The 19,107-nt window shown below is 43.5% G+C and overlaps 1 non-coding gene across 1 annotated transcript; it reads left to right on the top strand.

The window, feature by feature from the left end:
- The first annotated feature begins 18,513 nt into the window (after positions 1–18,513).
- LOC112439889 (U6 spliceosomal RNA) lies at positions 18,514–18,620 on the top strand. Its single transcript, XR_003028119.1, has one exon. It is a non-coding gene; the product is annotated as a U6 spliceosomal RNA (small nuclear RNA).
- Positions 18,621–19,107: the final 487 nt, after the last annotated feature.

Genomic DNA, 19,107 nt, shown 5'->3' with positions numbered 1-19,107 from the left:
GCTCTGCTAAGGTTTAAAGGGCAGGCTCTGAGGTCAGACCATCTAGGTCCAAGCTTGCCTGTGTGATCTTGGGCAAAGTTTTTAAACCATATGTGTATATCCCCAGTTTCCTTGATTGTAAAATGAAAATAAGAGTGCCCTACCTACCTCATAGGCTTGTGGTGAGAATTAAATCAAGCAATCTATATAAAGTGCTTAGAACAGTGTGGAGTAAACACTCAGTAAGTGACAGATGCATGAGCGTTTGCTCCTCCATCAGTGCATTTGTATTGGCTAGAACTCTTGTCAGTGATCTGCATCTGATTCAAACTTAGCTCACATAACTGAAAGGTCCAGGGGAGTACTGGCCACTGGTACAGCTTGATTTGGGGGCTCCAATGACACCGTCAGGCCATGGTCTCTCTCTCCACCTCTTACCTCTTCTTTCTCTAGTGTGGCTCCATTCTCAGACAAGCTGTCCCCTCCTGGTGGCAAGATGGCAGCACCAATGTCAGCCTATATCCTCCCAGGTTCAAATCCAGCAGGAAAGAACACGACAGAGGTTGCAGTACGTCCTGCACAAATTCGAGTATGAATCACTGCCCGTGATTTCCCTCATTACTGACAAGGTTGAGCATGTTTTTTATGTTTATTGGCATTTATAGTAATAAAGAATGTTAACCTCATCATTTCATTCACGTTTTATTCACGTTCATTGTGCACAAAATGAGAGGAAGGCGTAATTTCTCCCAAGTAAACTGGTTTCCTGTGAGGGGTGTTCCAGGGTCTGCGAAAATAAGAGGTGCCTCGTCTTTTGGCACAAGCCCCTCCCCCCTGTGATCTGTCACTCAGCTATGGCATTCTGTTAAAACGGTAATTCCAATGTGACCTCAGCCCCTCCTGAAGCCAAGGCAACACTCCAGCCTTTTCATTTCACATACTCTTCACCCCTCAAGTCCTAACCCCACACCTTCCTAGCTCCTGGGGACCCTAGCTTCCTCCAAACACCATGGGGCAAACCTTGGCTGTTCCCATTTCTTTTGGCATCATGTTAGATGAAGTTTCTTCCCTTTTCTAAATCCTTGGCGGAAATGTGCTTCTTCAGCTGCCCCTATCCACAGCCCTCAATAAAAAAGCGCAGGAAGAAGTAACTTGTCAAGCACTCACACACTTTCTGAGCACAGTGGTTCCAGGGAGTCTGCTGCCTAATGCCCCTGAGGAGCTGGAGCCAACAGTTCTGCCCATCAACATGTTTGGTGCTTCTTGCTCAGCTCCCAAGCTGGTTTTCGCCTAGGTAAGGCCTGTTTTCTTTAAGGACTTGAATCAAATGTCACCTGAGCCTCCTAAACTGGGGTTAGTCATTCCCACCTCTCTACTCCCGGGCCAGCTGGCTCATGCCCTTAACAGCGCTGAGCAGAGATGGTCAGTTTCCTACCCACACTTTCCCCCATTAGACTCAGGGCTCCTGGAGGGTCCTTGAGTGCCTACACCTAGCCCAGCACCCAACACAGAGTGCAAGCCAAGCACTTGTTGGCTGACTGAGTGCCCTCTTGAATGATGGGATATCCGTCTACAACTGAGAGCCCCATCCTCCTCAGGACGCCCCTACAGCACTTCCCAGGGTGTGTTACATATCCTCATGGCTCAATAAGGAGCAAGAAGACATGATTGGGCTTTCTTTCTCTTCTTCCTCTTTTACCACATTCTGTACCACCAACCATGGCCAAAAATAGTAGAAGACCACTAGCATGGTGATTGTATATTTGAGAGGAAATACACAACTTGACAAACACTTATCATGGGCTTCCAACATGCAAAGTGCCGAAGGGGAAAGTGGGTGAAAGTGCGGCGCGTGTATCAGTCAGGTTGGGCTAGGCTTTGCTGTGATAACAAATAATCCCTAAATCCCAGTAGGTTTTTTTATTTGTTTGTTTGTTTGTTTTTGAGACAGGTTCTGTCTCTGTCACCCAGGCTACAGTGCCATAGCACAATCACAGCTCACTTCAGCCTCAGCCTCCCAGACTCAAGCAATCCTCCCACCTCAGCCTCCTGAGTAGTTGGGACTATAAATGTGCTCCACCATGCCTAGCTAATTTTTAAAAAACATTTTCTTGTAGAGATGGAGTCTTGCTACGTTGCCCAAGCTGGTCTCAAACTCCTGGGCTCAAACAATCCTCCTACTTCAGCATCCCAAAGAACTGGGATTACAAGCATGAGCCACCACACCCAGCCCTCAGTAGCTTTTAACAACAAAAGTTTATTTCTTATATAGAATACATGTCTCTTGTGGTTTGATAGGGGTACCCAGGCTGATAGAGCAGCAATCATCTCCAGTGTGATTGGTCAGCATCCCAGATGGGATAAGAACAATGAAATGACACATGTCACTTTCACTCCACAACTCATGGGCCAGAACTAGGCCCCCCCAAACATAAGAGGTCCAGAAAGTACAATCTTTCCATGTATAGGAAGAGGGCAGAACTGGAAATGCTTAATGAGCATCACTCAAGAGATCCATGGTGGGTAAGTTCTGGCCTTGTCTTTGATGGAGGGGGAAATAAAATGTAAAGGGGGAATAGAAAGGACACCACTCATATGGAGGCAGGCAGAAAGGTGGCGAGGGGAGGTTGTGGGTGGAATAAACAGGCTTCAGGGTCACCTGAATGTGTCACTCAATCTGCTTTACTAGAGCTGATTTGCTGCGTGTGTATTTTGTATCAGGTAAGCTCCTGTGCTGAGCTCTAGGATCATTTCATTAGGTCGCTTAGGAACTTAACAACAGTCAAAGATGGGTGATATCAGAAGGCTCCAGGGAAGCTCACAGAACTGGAGGGAAAATGGAAGAATCAGGCCTCCCACTGGAAATCAGATCAGCTCCCAACAGCAGGACCAAACCACAGCCTCTTCAGCTCCAATTGTTTCCTTTCTTCATGTCATGCAGGTCTCAGATTCCCAGCAGAGAGGCTGCTGGCATGGCTTGGGTTTTGTGCAGCCTTGGCAAAGAAGGGAAGGCCAGGGCTCCTCAACTGGCAACCCCACTAAGACTGAATGTGGTAGGAACTTCACCAGAGGGAAGGCAAGGAGCTGCTTCTGGAAGAAGGGGAGTGACTGATGACTGCTTAGACAAAAAAAGATGTTCACAAAAGCACTTTAGGTCCAAATGGATTCTCACAACCATAACATGAGTATCACTATTTCCATGGTTTCAGACAAAGAGGCTGAGAGCCTCAAAGCCTAAGTAATGTCCCAATATCACGGTTTGTGTTTTAGTCTGTTTAGGCTGCTGTAACAAAATACTATAAAGTGGGTGACTTATAAACAACAGAAATTTATTTCAGATAGTTCTGGAGGCTGGGAAGTCCACGATCAAGACTCTAGCAAATTCAGTGAATAGTGAATGCCTGCTTTCTGGTTCATAGATGGTGTCTTCTCACTGTGTCCTCATTGACAGAAGAAGCTAACTAGCTCTCTGTGACCTCTTTTTTTGTTTGCCTGTTTGTTTGTTTATTTGTTTGTTTGAGATAGGGTCTTGCTTTATTACCCAGGCTGGAGTGCAGTGGTGTGATCATGGCTCACTGCAGCCTCAATCTCCAGGGCTCAAATGATCCTGCTGCTTCAGCCTCCCAAGTAGCTGGGATTATGAGCATGTGCCACCATACCTGGTTAATTTTTAAACTTTTTTTGTAGAGGCAAGGTTTTGCCATGTTGCCTAGGCTGGGCTTGAACTCCTGGGCTCAAGCAATCCTCTTGCCTTGGCCTCCCAAAGTGTTAGGATTATAGGCATGAGCCACCATGCCTGGCCTATTCCCATTTTTGTCATTGGCATTAAAAAGTGAAGAAGGAATTTGAAATTGCTACTAATCATGTGACTACCATATTTGTAGAACACTTAATAGTGTTCTCCTTGGTCCTCCTCAAACAGTATGATGTAGGCAGACCCTCTATCATTCATCCTATTTGTTGGATTAAGACATGATAAAGTTGGGCCCAGCATCCCATGGTCTTGTTTTTCCACTGGAGGTGACGACCTGGCCGGAGCTGCCCTTTCAGGTGTGGGACTGTTTGCTGGTCTGCAGCATGAGGCTGATTGGCTGTGGTCAGCTTGAAGTTGGAGGGAACGGTTGTGATTGGAATTGACCAGGCACATGACCTGTGTGGGGACCCAGAGCCTTTGAAGAAAGAGCTTGGTCCCTCAGCCTCACCTGGTAGTTTTCAGGAAGAGATCTCTATTCTTGTGTCTGGGCCTTAATGGAAGTGTGTCTAGGTGTTACTTAATGGTGTTAAAAGAACTGGGAAGTGCAACTGCAGGGAAGGAAACTCACCTCCCTGCCACATCTGACTTAGGAGGCCCCTAACAAATGTTTATGTTGTAAAATGGAAATGTGAACATACATTTTCACGGTTTTGGACATACATGAAGAAGTGAGTTAAAAGAACAGAGGGGCCTTGAGTATTGAAGCTTCTCTGCCACTCACCTTCAGCTTCCTGCTTAGATGTGGTTGGTGACCCCTGCTTCCTCAAAGTTGGAGGCAGTGTAGTGTGGGGTTGACCAGATGTCTCTGGCATCCACTGTCTGGATTTAAATCCCAGTACTACTTGTGCTGTTCTGTGACTCTAGGTGAGTTTCCTGTTAGTAAAATGTGCCCTCCTTGTGGGCATGAGCATTAAGTGTGCTAATACACAGACAGCAGCTATAACAGTGCTTGGCATATAGGAGATATTCAAAGACATTTCAATAAATGGTAAATTGGAGAGACTGAGTGACTTGTCTAAAGGTATGCAGCTAGGGAGTGAGGGAGTCAGAATCCAGACTTAGATTGGAATCCAGATTCTGAATGATTCTTCTTCATGCCCTGCTACCTCTCACAGGGGATTAATGGTCCTGGTAGAAATGAGGTTGGTGTTTCACTTCACTTCCCATTGAAACTCTCCCAGGGTTCACTGTCTTATCTTCAATGGGTGTCTTACCTCCTTGAGGAGAAAGCATAATCCTTGCCCCAAATTTTTCCCTTAAACTCAACTGGTCTTGCAGTCGTGAGGCCTGCCCTGACCCTTCAAAGGGTGCTCTGTAAGCTTGAGAACAATACAGAGCGTAGCATTTTTATATAGCATATGCTCACTTACATAGAGGAGAATAATTCCTCCACAGAGGGTCCTCTAGCTTGTCCCTGATGCAAACTGATTTGAACAATCAGAAGATGCACATTCTCAAGTAATAGGGAGGTGGTGTAGGCTTCAGGTATGGTATGATCAGGGTGCTATCTGTGGCTCTGGGCTCAGCCCTCCTGCACACATTGACTCCACACTTCAGTCTGACTCTCCATTGTGGCATATGGCAGTCTGCAGCAAATAGATTTGTATATTTGTTACATCTAGGGAGAGAGAGAGTACTGCACACTCAGTACCTTCATTCCAGTGGGGCAGCTTAGGCCACACACCCAACCTTACCCAATACCAGTTGCTGGGCCAACACTATGCTGATTGGCTCAAGGGAATTGGGAATCCCTCAAGCCAGTCAGGTCCATTGCTAGGGTAGGGGTGGGCTCAGGTGCAGAGGGACACAGGGGCTTCTCAGGGGAAGGATGGAAACCAGAAAATGGATTCTGTTGGGATGGACGAGGGAGGAGTGGATGCTGGGTCCTCAACCAAAACTGCCCACTGTGGCATATGAGGACAGGAAGGACAGGGTGATGTCTCTGCCTAGGAATCCAGGAAAAAAGATCTTATAAAAATGTCATTTAAGTCAAAACTTTAATAAAAATTTCAAGGTCACCACATTTAATTCAGGAGAAAAGTGCCAGAGTGGTTGCCATTTATTTATTTATTTGAGACAGGGTCTCTCTCTGTTGCCCAGGCTGGAGTGCAGTGGCGCGATCATACCTAACCATAACCTTGAACTCCTGGGCTCAAACAGTCCTCCCACCTCAGCCTCCTGAGTAGCTAGGACTACAGGTGTGCAGCCATGCCCAGCTAATTTTTTAATTTTTATAGAGACAGGGTCTCCCTATGTTGCCCAGGCTGTTCTTGAACTCCTGGGCTCAAGCAATCCTCCTGCCTTGGTCTCCCAAAGTGCTAGGATTACAGGCATGAGCCAACATGCCCAGCCCCAATTTACTTATTGAGCAGTCATTGAACAAGAAGTTTTTCGTACATGGTATCATTTGACAATTTAATCCTCACGACAATCTTTCAAAGTTGGAACTTCATCCCTATTTTATAGATGAGGAAACAAGGCTCTGAGAGGTCTTGTGACTTGCTGAAGGTCACACAGCTAAGAAGGACAGAGTGGAAAATCAAACTCGAGTTTCTGTGCAGCAAAAAGCCCCAGAACAAAGTTTTGCTTGTTATAATTAAGGAATTATAAACAGGAACTGTGAGTTTATTTGCCGCAGGTCTCAGACCATTGTCAGAAAGCAGGAAATAGATGTCCTTCCACCTCTGGGTCCATGAATAAACATGAAAAAAAATGTTGCAAAATGGGACCAGGAGACTTGGGGGATTAGGAAGCCACCATGCATGCCTCTGCCTAAAAGCCCAGAGTCCTACCTAGAGTTGAGGCAAGAAGCTAGGATCCCCTTCCCACTGCCCGGTGGGGAGATGCTCATAATGGGACATAGCAGGGGGAGTAATTTAAATGGTTGTTTTATGCTAACAAGGTCTTTGAAAAGGAGAGATCCTTTGGTCCCTTGTCCTTCATCTAGATGGCATCTATAGCATTAAAACTGACTTCTGTGCTAAAATGACTTTTTCTTGTGAAGGGCACTCAGCTGCACAGGTTATCATACTGATGTTGGTGTGGAAGCTTGGCCAATGAGACTCATGGGATCCTAGCCATCTGGTGGAGGGGCTGGGGGTTCTTAACTTAGAAAGTGGTTCTGTGCTTGTTCCCACTGGCTGCTGGAGTCAGCATCTGCAACCTTCCCCCGGCAGTGGATGTTGGGGTATGATAGTTTCCTATGCTGCCGTAACACATTACCAGAAACCCAGTGGCTTAAAACAACGTGAATGGCCAGGCACAGTGGCTCATGCCTGTAATCCCAGCACTTTGGGAGGCCGAGGCAGGTGGATCACCTGAGGTCAGGAGTGCGAGACCAGCCTGACCAATATGGTGAAACCCCGTCTCTACTAAAAATACAAAAATTATCTGGGCATGGTGGCGGGCACCTGTAGTCCCAGGTACTTGGGAGGCTGAGACAGAATTGCTTGAACCCAGGAGGTGGAGGTTCCAGTGAGCCAAGATCGTACCACTGCACTCCAGTCTGGGTGACAGAGCGAGACTCCATCTCAAAACAAACAAACAAACAAAACCAATATGAATTGATTCTCCTGCAGTGCTGGAGGTCAAAAGTCCAAAATGAGCCTTACAGGGCTGAAGTCAAGGTGTTATCCAGGCTGTGTTCCTTCTGGAGGCTGTGGGGGAATCAATTTCCTTGTCTTTCTAGCCTCTAGAGGCTGTCTGCACTCGGCTAGTGGCTCCTTCCTCCATCTTCAAAGCACATTACTCCAGCCCCTGCTTGCACTGTCACATCTCCCGTCTGCCTGGGAGATGTGACAATGTCACATCTCCTCTTGCCTCCCTTTTATAAGGACCCTTGTGCTTATATGGGGCCCACCTGGATGAGCCAGGACAATCTCCCAATTTCAAGATCCTTAACTGAATCCCATCTGCAAAGTCTCTTTTGCCATGTAACATACATATCCACAGGTCTGAGGGATTAGACCACTGACAGCTTTAGGGGGAGCATTATTCTGCCTGCCACATGAGGAATAATACCAAAGGCATCACCTTATGAAGCCATTGTCGCCCACCACTAAGGACTTGGAAAGGCACTGTCTCTAATGGATCAGCTTAAAATGGAAACTGATAGGGGAATGTTCTTAACATTGTTGTTCTCATTTGAGACTTGAGATTTTAGTCTGATAATCTTTAACAGAGAGTTTTCAGGCTGTATACACATACACACCTAAGTATACACGTAACTAGGAAAATGAGGAAATTAGCTGGATGATTCCGTTTCTTAAAACATTAGGCCTGATATTGCAAATAAATGACCTCCTCCTCACCCACCAGGTAGTTTAAACCTGAATGGCCACTTTCCTTTCCATGCACAGGCTCCAGGTGTGTCATTGTGCTGCCTCTTCCCACCTGGCAACTGTAGAAGCTTGGTCACAGGTGACCAGCTGTGGTCACCACAAAGCCACAGCCACCATGCTGCAAGTGGACAGAGAATTGATGAACCAGGGCATCTGGGAGGTAGGAGGGCCAGGGTAGGGGAAGCTTGGGACATCTCCAGTGGGGTGGAGTTTCCCAAACTTCGAGCATTAACAAATCATTAACAATATGTCCGTCCCATATTGGTGACTTACTATACTATAATTTACTTAATATTTTTCTTTAAACTGACTAAATTTTAGTGAAATAAATTGTTCTATCTCATATAAGCTCCATAAATGAAAGAAATAGTATCACTTACAGAGAGAATATAATAAAACAAATAATTATTAAAATAAAATGATGTCCTTGGACCACCTAATATATTCTCATCTGGTGTACACATTAGAACTTTTCTAACTTTAATATGCATGCAGATCGCCTGGGGGTCTTGTGAAAATGCAGTTCTAATTCACTCTCATCTCGGTGGAGTCAAGAATTCTGCATTTTTAAGCAATAATAGTAACTTGAAGTTCAGCATACTGAACAACAGACTCAAGGGACCTGGGGCCTGTTCATTCCACCCCCAGCATCCCCCCAACACCTCTCTACCCACTTCCATATTCTATTCCCCTTTTACATTTTATTCCCCCCTCCATCAAAGATAAAGCCAGAACTTCATGGATCTCATGAGTGCTTCTCACCAACTATTTCAACGCCTCCACCTCCCAACACATGAAAAGATTGTTCTTTCTGGATCCCTTATAGTTGTGGGCCTAGTTCTGATACATGAGCTGTGAGTGAAAGTGACATGTGTCATTTAATTGCCAGTACAGGAGCCCCTAGAGTTCTTATGCCCTCTGAGATGCTGACTGACCACTTTGGAGATGGTGACTGCTTTGTCACCTTGGGTACCATTGTCAACCCCCAACGGGCATGGAGTATGAGTAGGAAACAAACCTTTGTTGTTAAAATTCACTGGGACTTAAGGACTATTTGTTACTGCAGCAAAACCTAGCCTAACCTGTTTTACCCACTTTTCCCTTCAGCACTTTGCATGTTGGAAGGTCAAGATAAGTGTTTGCTAAATTGTCTGTTTTCCTCCCCAAATCCACAACCACCATGCTAGCGTTCTTATTCTATTTTTGGCCATGTTCAATGGCACAAAATGTGGTAAAAGAAGAAGAGAAAGAAAGCCCAATCATGTTTCCTGGCTTCTTACCAAGCTGCATCTCAATTACTAAGTGGGACCCACATAGTAATTATTCTAACCCTCTCTGAAGGCTTACACTTTCCATGCTAGCCCTGGCTCCCAGTCATCTTCTACTCTGAAGTTTCATTCTGAAGGGATTGTACAAGCCTGCCAAGGGTGAGTGAAGTTTCATCCACCCTTCGATGGAGCAAATATTTCCCAGATAGACCTGCTTGACTGATGTGGACAGGTTTCCATCAGGATAGGCAGCAGTTTCTTACACATGTGATAACATCACCTCTTGACAGATCACAAATGCAGAAGCAGGCTGGCATGGAACACATGACTATGGGGGAAGGACCCAAGTGCAGTGGAGCATGAAAACCTCTCAAAAAAGTTCTCAAAAAATGTCAGGAAGAAACCATCTCCCTTTGTGACAGCACACTGCTATCTCTGTGTTGGCTCTCTTCTCAGATCTGCTCTCCCCAAGTGGCAACCAAGATGACCACAAGCAGAGAGGTCCAGGCTTACAGGCCAGCAGCTCAGCAACCCCTGGTGAAAGGAAGAGCCCCGCTTTCCAACAATTCTATCAAAAGTCACAGAATGGAATTTCATTGGCCTGGATTCAGTCACATGCCCATCTCTGAACCAATCACTGTGACCAGGGAAATGCAAGTGCTCTGATTGGCCAGGTCTGGGACATATGCCCACCACTAGAGTGGGAGATGGGAGTGGTCTCATTCACAGCACATGGACTGAGAGTTGGGGAAATGTGGTTCTTCCCAGGAAAATCAGGGTGCTGTTACCAAAAACGGGGTTAGCAGATTGGGGAAATCAATTCAGACAAACCAAACTGATGGGAGGTTTAATAAAAGCCTTAATTCCATTCGATGGATTTATCATAAGTGATGTGAGAAGTCTAAAGACGAGAATCAGTTGTCTGCACAGGTATATAGATCCACTCAAAAGCCCAAATTGAACAGGAGTGCAAAGTAGAAGGAGTGAGGGCAACAGCCCTAACATTCAATGATGCCCATCATAAACAAATTCTTAGGTCACCATCAGTGTTACATCTTTAAATACAGAAGATTTCTCAATTAGCACAAAATTAAAGCAAAGGAAAATGCATGGTTTTTAAGTACCATTCACATCAAGTTAGAATAGCTGAATGAATTGCTGTGGTAAGCAGAGAAATGACCACCTCCTTCCCCTACCCCTACAAAAAACATCCCTGTCTTAATCCCCAGAACCTGTGATTCTGTGACCTTATATGGCAAAAGGGAATTAAGGTGACTAATCAGTGGATATTAAAATAGAGTATCCTGGGTTATCCAGGTGGATCCACTGTAACCACAAGAGCCAGGGCAGAAGAGGAGGTTAGAGAGATGCTGTGTAAGAAGGACTTGACCTGCCCAGTCTGGCTTTGAAGATGGAGGATGGGGCTGTGAGCCAAGGAATGCAGGTGGCCTCTAGAAGCTGGAAAAGGCAAGGAAACATTCTCCCAGAGGGCCTGAAGAAGGAGCTCAATCCTGCCAATACCTTGATTTTAGCCTAGTGAGAGTCACGTAGAATTTCTAACCACAGAAATGTAGAATAATTTGTGTTGTTTTAAGTCATCAGTTGAGGTAATTTCTTTCAGCGGCCATAGGAAACTAATAAAATCGCCCATTTCCGGTTAAAAATGTAATTAAGAAAAAAAACTAATAGGGCTCCTTGGTAGCCAAGGATTTATTTCATCACTGTGGCCAAGGAGATGAAGTGCCTGGGACACATGCCTATCCCTTGAGTTGGAGATAGCAGTGACCTCAGTCAAACCACATGGACTGAGAGTTGAGAGTAGGTCACCCCAAGAAAATCAGGGTGCTACTACCAAAAAGGGGGAAATGCTTGCTAGAGAGACAAAACTGGCTAAGTGCAGTGGCTCCTGCTGTAATCCCAGAACTTTGGGATTACAGGAGGATTACCTGAGGCCAAGAGTTTGAGACTAGCCTGGGCAACATAGCAAGACCTTATCTCTACAAAAAAAAAAAAAAAATTAATTAGCCAGGCCAGGCACAGTGGCTCATGCCTGTAATCCCAGCACTTTGGGAGGCTGAGGTCAGTGGATCACGAGGCCAAGAGATTGAGACATCCTAGCCAACACGGTGAAACCCCATCTCTACTAAAAATACAAAAATTAGCACGGCGTGGTGGCGCACGACTGTAGTCCCAGCTACTTGGGAGGCTGAGGCAGGAGAATCTCTTGAACCCGAGAGGCAGAGATTGCAGTGAGCTGAGATCATGCCACTGCACTCCAGCCTGGGGACAGAGCAAGACTCCGTCTCAAAAAAATAAAAAATTAGCCAGGCATGGTAGCATGCACCCAGCTACTTGGGAGGCTGAGGCAGAAGGATCACTTGAGCCCAGGAGTTTGAGGCTGCAGTGGGCTATGATGGCGTCATTGCACCAAGCAACAGAGCTAGACCTTGTCTCTAAAGAAAAAAAATAGAAGGAGAGAGAGAGAGAGACTGAGAGAGACACACACAAAAGCAACTTTGGGCTTCTCCAGCTGCCAACCTCCTCCCATCCCCCTAATCTCAGCAATTCTAAATCACATTCTTTGCCAAGCTCAACAGGAAGCTGAAATGCCTACAATGCAATATCATTTTAATGCAAAGTGACACTGACAATATTCCCAAAGATGCAAGAAGTCATGAATTTGGGAGAGTAATGGTGAAGAGCTGCTCAAATCAAATGCAGGCCCTTTAGCAAATGAGCATCTGGCCAAAGTCAATTAGCTAACAATTAAAACGGAAAAAGGAAATGTCTGTAGGAATACTTTTTTAAATGAAAGTTTCAAAAAATAATTACTTGATTAAAAAAATAATTATTATTTGAACATCAGAGTTTGATGTCCTCAAATATCTTTGTCAACATCGGTCTTTTTTATGGTAAGACTCTGGATATCAGGTAGTGCTACCTTATGATTTTTTTTAATTTATGTTTTAGAAATATCACACACATATAACACAAAACAATAAACATTTAATTCTTACTTTGTATGTACCACGAGTTAGTGCACAGTTAGAATTATAATGTAAATTTGGTTATGTATAAGGTACATTTTTCCCAACTAAATGGATGTGGAGGGCAACCTCATTGAGGTCTTGATCTGAACTTCCCTGACCCTAATGATACTGAGCAAGAATTCATAAGTTGATTGGCTTCTTGCACTTCCTCTTCTCAAAAATATCTGTTCATGTCTTTTGCCCATTTTTCTACTTTCTTTTCTTATTGATTTGTAGGTGCTCTTTTCATATTAATGACACCAACCCTTTGTTGTGTGTATTGCAAATATCTTCTCCAAGTTAGCATTTCAATTTATTGAAGGTAGCTTTTAATTTACCAAGTACCAGTCAAGGGTTTTTTGTTTGTTTGTTTGCATGTTTGTTTTAGATTTGATAAGAAATATTAGCCCCAATTTTAAGAAGATTTAAGTGTTCCCTGTACTAATTATGTTTGATTTTTAAAATCAACACAGTGAAAGATGCTGATACATTTTTACTCTGACTTTTTTTCTGTTAGCATTCCTAATCAGCACCAGGAATTAACTCAATCTTTCTTGGGATGGACCAGATCAGATATACTTAGCAGGATTAGTATTTTCCTCACATTATATTGTTTGTCTTAAAATTGATGCCTCTGTTAAAGACTTTCAAGTTACTTTAAGTTCCTTTTTGGAAATTAGAAAACAATCTAGTTGCATCACCATTGCACTTAAAAACTATCAGTAAGGTTAGCCATTTTCAAAGATATCTAGAAGAAACCAATCTTGTCATATTCATCTCCAGTATAGAAAATTACATATTATCTTTTTAAAAAGTGGGATCTAATTAAACTAAAGAACATCTGCACAGCAAAAGCAACTATCAATAGAGTAAAAAAAACAACCAACAGAATGGGAGGAAATATTTGCAAACTATGCATCTGACAAAAGCATATCATCTACAATCTATAAGGAACTTAAATCAACAAGAAATAAAGAATCCCACTAAAAAATGGCAAAGACTATCCACAATAGCAAAGACATGGAATCAACCTAGAAGCCCATCAACAGTGGACTGGATAAGGAAAAGGTGGTACATATACCCCATGGAATACTATGCAGCTATAAATAAATGAGATCATGTCCTTTGCAGCAACATGGATGTAGCTGGAGGCCCTAATCCTAAGCAAATTAATTCAGGAAGAGAAAACCAAATACCACATGTTCTTATTTATAAGTGGGAGCTAAACCTTGAGTACACATGGACACAAAGGGAACAACAGACACTGGGACCTATTTGAGGGTAAAGGGTGGGAGGAGAATAAAAACTGAAAAACTACCTATCAGGTATTATGTTGATTACCTGGGTGACAAAATTATCAGTACACCAAACCCCCAGGACATTCAATTAATCCATGTAACAAACCTGCACATGTATACCTTGAACCCAAAATAAGAGTTGGAAACAAAAATATGGGCAAAGGACATGAACAGATACTTCTCAAAGGAAGATATACATGCAGCCAGTTAGCATGTGAAAAAGTGCTTAACATCACTAATCATTAGAGAAATGCAAATCAAAACCACAATGAGATACCATCATATACCAGTCAGAATTATTATTATTATTATTAAAAAATCAGAAAATAACAGATGTTGGCAAAGTTGTGGAGAAAAGAGAACACTTATACACTGCTGGTGGGAATGTAAATCAATTTAGCCACTGTGGAAAGCAATTTGGAAATTTCTCAAAGAACTTAAAATAGAACTACTGTTTGACCCAGCAATCCCATTACTTGCAATATACCCAAAAAAATATAAATCAGTCTACCAAAAAGACACATGCACTTACATGTTTATCACAGCACTATTCACAATAGCAAAGACATGGAATCAACCTAAATGCCCATTGATGGTGGACTGGATAAAAAGAATGTGGTACATATACACCATGGAATACTATGCAGCTATAAATATATGAGATCATGTCCTTTGCAGCAACATGGATGCAGCTGGAAGCCATTATCTTAAGCAAATTGATGCAGAACAGCAAACCAAATACCACATATTCTCACGTATAAGTGGGAGCTAAATACTGAGTACACATGGACAAAAAGGGAGGAACAATAGACACCAGAGCCTACTTGAGGCTGGAGGGTGAAAGGAGGGTGAGAACTGAAAAACTACCTATCAAGTACTATGCTCACTACCTGGATGATGAAATCATTTGTACACCAAATCTCAGTGACACATAATTTACTCATAAAAAACCTGCACATCTACCCCTGAATCTAAACTAAAACTCAAAAAAGAAGAAAAAATAAAGAAAATTCTATTCATGCATCAGATTTCATTCACCATCATGCACTAAAAAAAAAAAACTACTGCAGCTAGAAGAAAAATAAAGTTAGATCCCTACCTCACACCATATAAAACCATTAATTCCTGATAGAGTGAAGTTCTACAAGGACAAATAAAACAACATAAAACGAAAATACAAAACATTTTCATAACATTTTTGGGAGGCCTTCCTAGTAAACAAGGATGAAAGTCAGAAACCCCAAAGGAAAGAGAGCAAAAATATCCAACAACATTTTTAATTTTTTAGGGTTCAACCTTCTTATCAGCCCAATTAAAAGTGAATAAGCAATAAGGACATTTACCCAACCAAAAAAAAACAAAGTAGGATAGATGCTGAATGGGTTAACTTGAATTTTATTATGTCATTGAAGACCCAGGCTCTATCTTGGTACTCTGCCATCCTCAGCTCTTTGGCTTTTGGCCTTGGGCTTGTCCCAAGATGCTGTCACTGCTGCAACCCTCACATCCCTGCTCAACAGTGTCCAGAGGCAAAAGAAGGAAAGGCAGTACCCCTCAGATCCCTTTGGAAAGTGTGAAACTGACTCATAGGCTTTCCTTCTCAGAAACCCCCCATAGGTTTCCCTTCACATCTCTATGGCCACAATTCCATCACAAGACTGTGCCTAAACCTCAGAATGAGTAGGAGTGGGATAACTACCATTGGCTTAAACTAATCAAGATTCACCCTCTGGGACTGGGGAGAAGCCCATCTTCCCACAGCCCTGAAACTCATGGCTGACCCTGTTAGCAAGGAAGAGGGAGGAATGGCTGTTGGGTAAGCAACCCACAGTTCCTATTGTGGATAATATAAAATCCCCTCTTGAACATAAACAAATAATTACTGAGTTTAGGATATGTGCCAAGCAGCCTTCTGAACTTCATAGACCAGTACAAAAGTCAGCAGACTTTTTGCGTACAAGGGCACATGACAAATATTTTAGGCTTTGAGGGTCATTTGTTCTCTTGCACAGCTACTCAACTCTGCTGCCATAGCTCAAAAGCAGTCGTAGATGATACGCAAACAAACAGGCATAGCCATGCTCCAATAAAACTTTCTAAAAATAGGTGGCAGGACAGATTTTGACCCAAGGGCTGTAGTTTGTGAATCCCTGGTCCAGTGGAAAGATAAGCAAGTAAGTCAATATCTCACACTTGCTGCAGACATGTTTTATTTGGCCAACCCAGGGTTTAAGCAAGATATGCACTGTCTGATTGACCACAGTCTCCACTATTCCCTATTGTCTTACACCATGCCACTTTTCACATTTACTGCCATTATTCCTGGGTAAAAGAAAAGGCTGTTTCACTCAGAGTTCTGGGAAACATCCACTTGCTTATTTATGGCATCTCTAGCGGCAGATTTTTGTACATAAACTTCATTAACAAATGCCATGTAATGAAACTGTTCCACTATGACCCTTGGTATACGCTGGTACTATAGTACCAAACATACATACTGTCTTTCTAATAAATTTCATGAAGTTATTTAGGCACTGATTTTCTAAGCATGCAGTGTAGAGGAGCCCTGTACTAATTCTTTCTCTGAAGTGATCAGCAGTGGTCCCTGTTGACAAGCTCCGTGGTAACCCAATCTCTGTATTCTGCTGACAAGCTACACTCCCGTGGTTTATGAGATCAGTGGAATCCCTCCATAGAATTATACCCTTTTATTGAGTCCTGAACCATATATTATCATGAATGCTAAGCCAGTCGAAATGGTCTATCCCCTCTGCCTTAACATTAGACAAAGCCTTGAGCAATTACCCTTCTCTGCAGAGAATGTCCTTTATTTGGCATCAAATCCTGCTGAAACTTTATGTGCCTGGGTCTCCTGCACTTTATCTCCAGGCTCCAAGCCGAGCTGCCCTTAACTGGCATCGGAGTCCGAGGCCATTTGGACAAGGACCATGAGGAAGTTGAATGTCTCCCTTTCCATAAAGAAAGAATTAGCAAAGAAAATTAAAAGTGTGCGCTCAATTTCAGAGGAAATGATTATACCCCTGACAAAGAGTAGCAGCCTCCAGGGGATGTCAAGCACTTGGAAAGCATGCTTTCCACCCACAAGGAGCCAAGTAGTGTACCTAAGCCTCCCCAGAAAATGATGCTTTCTTAAATGCTTCAAAACAAGGAGACATTCATTCAACAAACATTTCCTCAGCATCTGCTCTGTGTCAGATACTGTGCTGGGCACCACAGATGCAACAGGGAATGGAAAAGCCCAGAATTGACAGTGTGTTGCATGTTAAAGAAGGGCTCACACCTGTAATCCCAGCACTTTGGGAGGCTGAAGCAGGAGGATCACTTGAGGCCAGGTAAGTGACCAGCCTGGACAACATAGTGAGACCCCATCTCTACAAAAAATACAAAAATTAGCTGGGCGAGGTGGCATATGCCTGTAGCCCCAGCTACTCAGGAGGCTGAGGTGGAAGGATCACTTGAGTCTGGGAGGTCAAGGCTGCAGTAAGCCCTGATCATGCCACTGCACCCTAGGCTGGGCAACAGAGTGAGACCCTGTCTCAAAAAAATAAAAATAATTTTTAAAAGGGAGCTGGGGGCAGACAGTAAACAAGTCATCAAGTCTGTGACATGAAAGTAAGTTGTCATAAGTGACATGGAGGGAAAAAACAAAGTGCTGTGTGTGTTAATTTGCTGTTGCTGTTCTCACACATTACCACAAATTGGGTGGCTTAACACAACAGAAATGTATCCTGTCACTGTTCCGGAGGCCAGAAATCTAAACTATAGGTGTCAGTAGCGCCATGCTCCCTCCAAAGCTCTTGGGGAGAATTGTTCCCTGTCTCTCCCAGCTCCAGGTGGCTGCAGGCATTCCCAGGCTTATGGCTGCACCACTCTATCCTCTGCCTCCAACGCCACACAGCCTTCTCCTCTCCCCAGGTGTTTCTCTTCTGTTTGTGTCTTGTAAGAACGTGCGTCATTGCATTTAGAGCCCACTCAAATAATCCAGGATGATCTTATCTCAAGATCCTTAATTGAATTGAATCTACAAAGACCCTTTCTCTCCAATAAGGTCACAATCATAGGTTCCAGCAAGTAGAGATATCTTTTGGCAGCACCATTCAACTCACTACATTGTAGGAGATAATAAATAATGGGGTAGCTTACTTTAGACGGAGGGGTCAGAAAAGGCCTCTGAGAAGGTGAGACTTAAGACACAACTTGAAGAATGAGGAAGATCACAACATGCAGAGAAGGGGAGAACTGGGCATAGGGAGAAAGGGTTGCTGACCGAGGGCACAGTCTGTGCAAAGGCCCCGAAAACAGCTGAGTTTACAAAAACTGAAAAAAAGGCCAGTGTGGCAAGAGCGGAGAGAATAAAATGGCCTGAGATGTGCTGGGAACATGAGCAGAGGCCTGTCCTGAAAGCTTTGGAAGCCACAGTAAGAAGCTGGCATTTTGCAGCCAGGAGCAGTGCCTCATGCTGAAATCCTAGCACCTTGGGAGGCCAAGGTGGGCGGATTGCTTGAGGCCAGGAGTTCAAGACCGGCCTGAGCAACACAGCGAGACCTTGTCTCTACAGAAAATATTTTTTTAGCATTTTTTTAATTTTTTTTAAATACAAGCAGCTGGCATTTTACCTCAAGTGCAAGGGAAAGGCACTGAGGGTTTGAAGCATAAAAATAACATGAGGAAATTCACATTTCATCTTGAAGATTTCTCAAACAGCATAGCTAGCCTTCATTTAAACCAGAAATTATTGCTTTTACTGTAGCTTTAGCAATAACAAATGCATAGAATCATTTACCCTGTTATATGCATTAATTCATTTAGTAAAATGTATATATAGTGCTCACTTTGGCACCACATATACTAAAATTGGAACAATACAGAGAAAATTAGCATGACCCCTGTGCAAGGATGACACAAAAATTCATGAAACATGACATAAAAAAAAATACAATAACCCAAATACAAGTTAGGGCATCATGTGGTCCAGAGTATACCTGTGTTATGGACTGAATTATGTCTGCCCAGTAAAAAATCCTGAATTGTAGTCCTAGCCCCAGAATCTCAGGTGTGACCTTATTTGAGAATAGGGTTATTCCAAATGTAACTAACTCAGATGAAGTCGTACCAGAGTAGGGTGGGCCCCTAACCCAATATGTCTGGTGTGAGAAATTTGGACACAAGCATGCATACAGAGAGCACTCCACATGAACATGAAGATGGCCATCTACATGCCAAGGAGAGAGCCCTGGAACAGAGCCTGCCCTCACAGCCCTCAGAAGGAAACAGCCTCACGGATGCTTTGACCTTCAACTTCCAGCCTCCAGAACTGTAAGACAATAAATTTCTGTTGTTTCAGGCATCCAGTCTGTGGCACTTTGTTATGGCAGTCCTAGTAGACTAACACAGTCTGATAACACTTTAGGAAGCGAG

This window comes from Pan paniscus, chromosome 4 (assembly GCF_029289425.2).
Source record: "Pan paniscus chromosome 4, NHGRI_mPanPan1-v2.0_pri, whole genome shotgun sequence".
NCBI lineage: Eukaryota > Metazoa > Chordata > Mammalia > Primates > Hominidae > Pan > Pan paniscus.
This window is presented reverse-complemented; position numbering and strand designations above follow the sequence as displayed.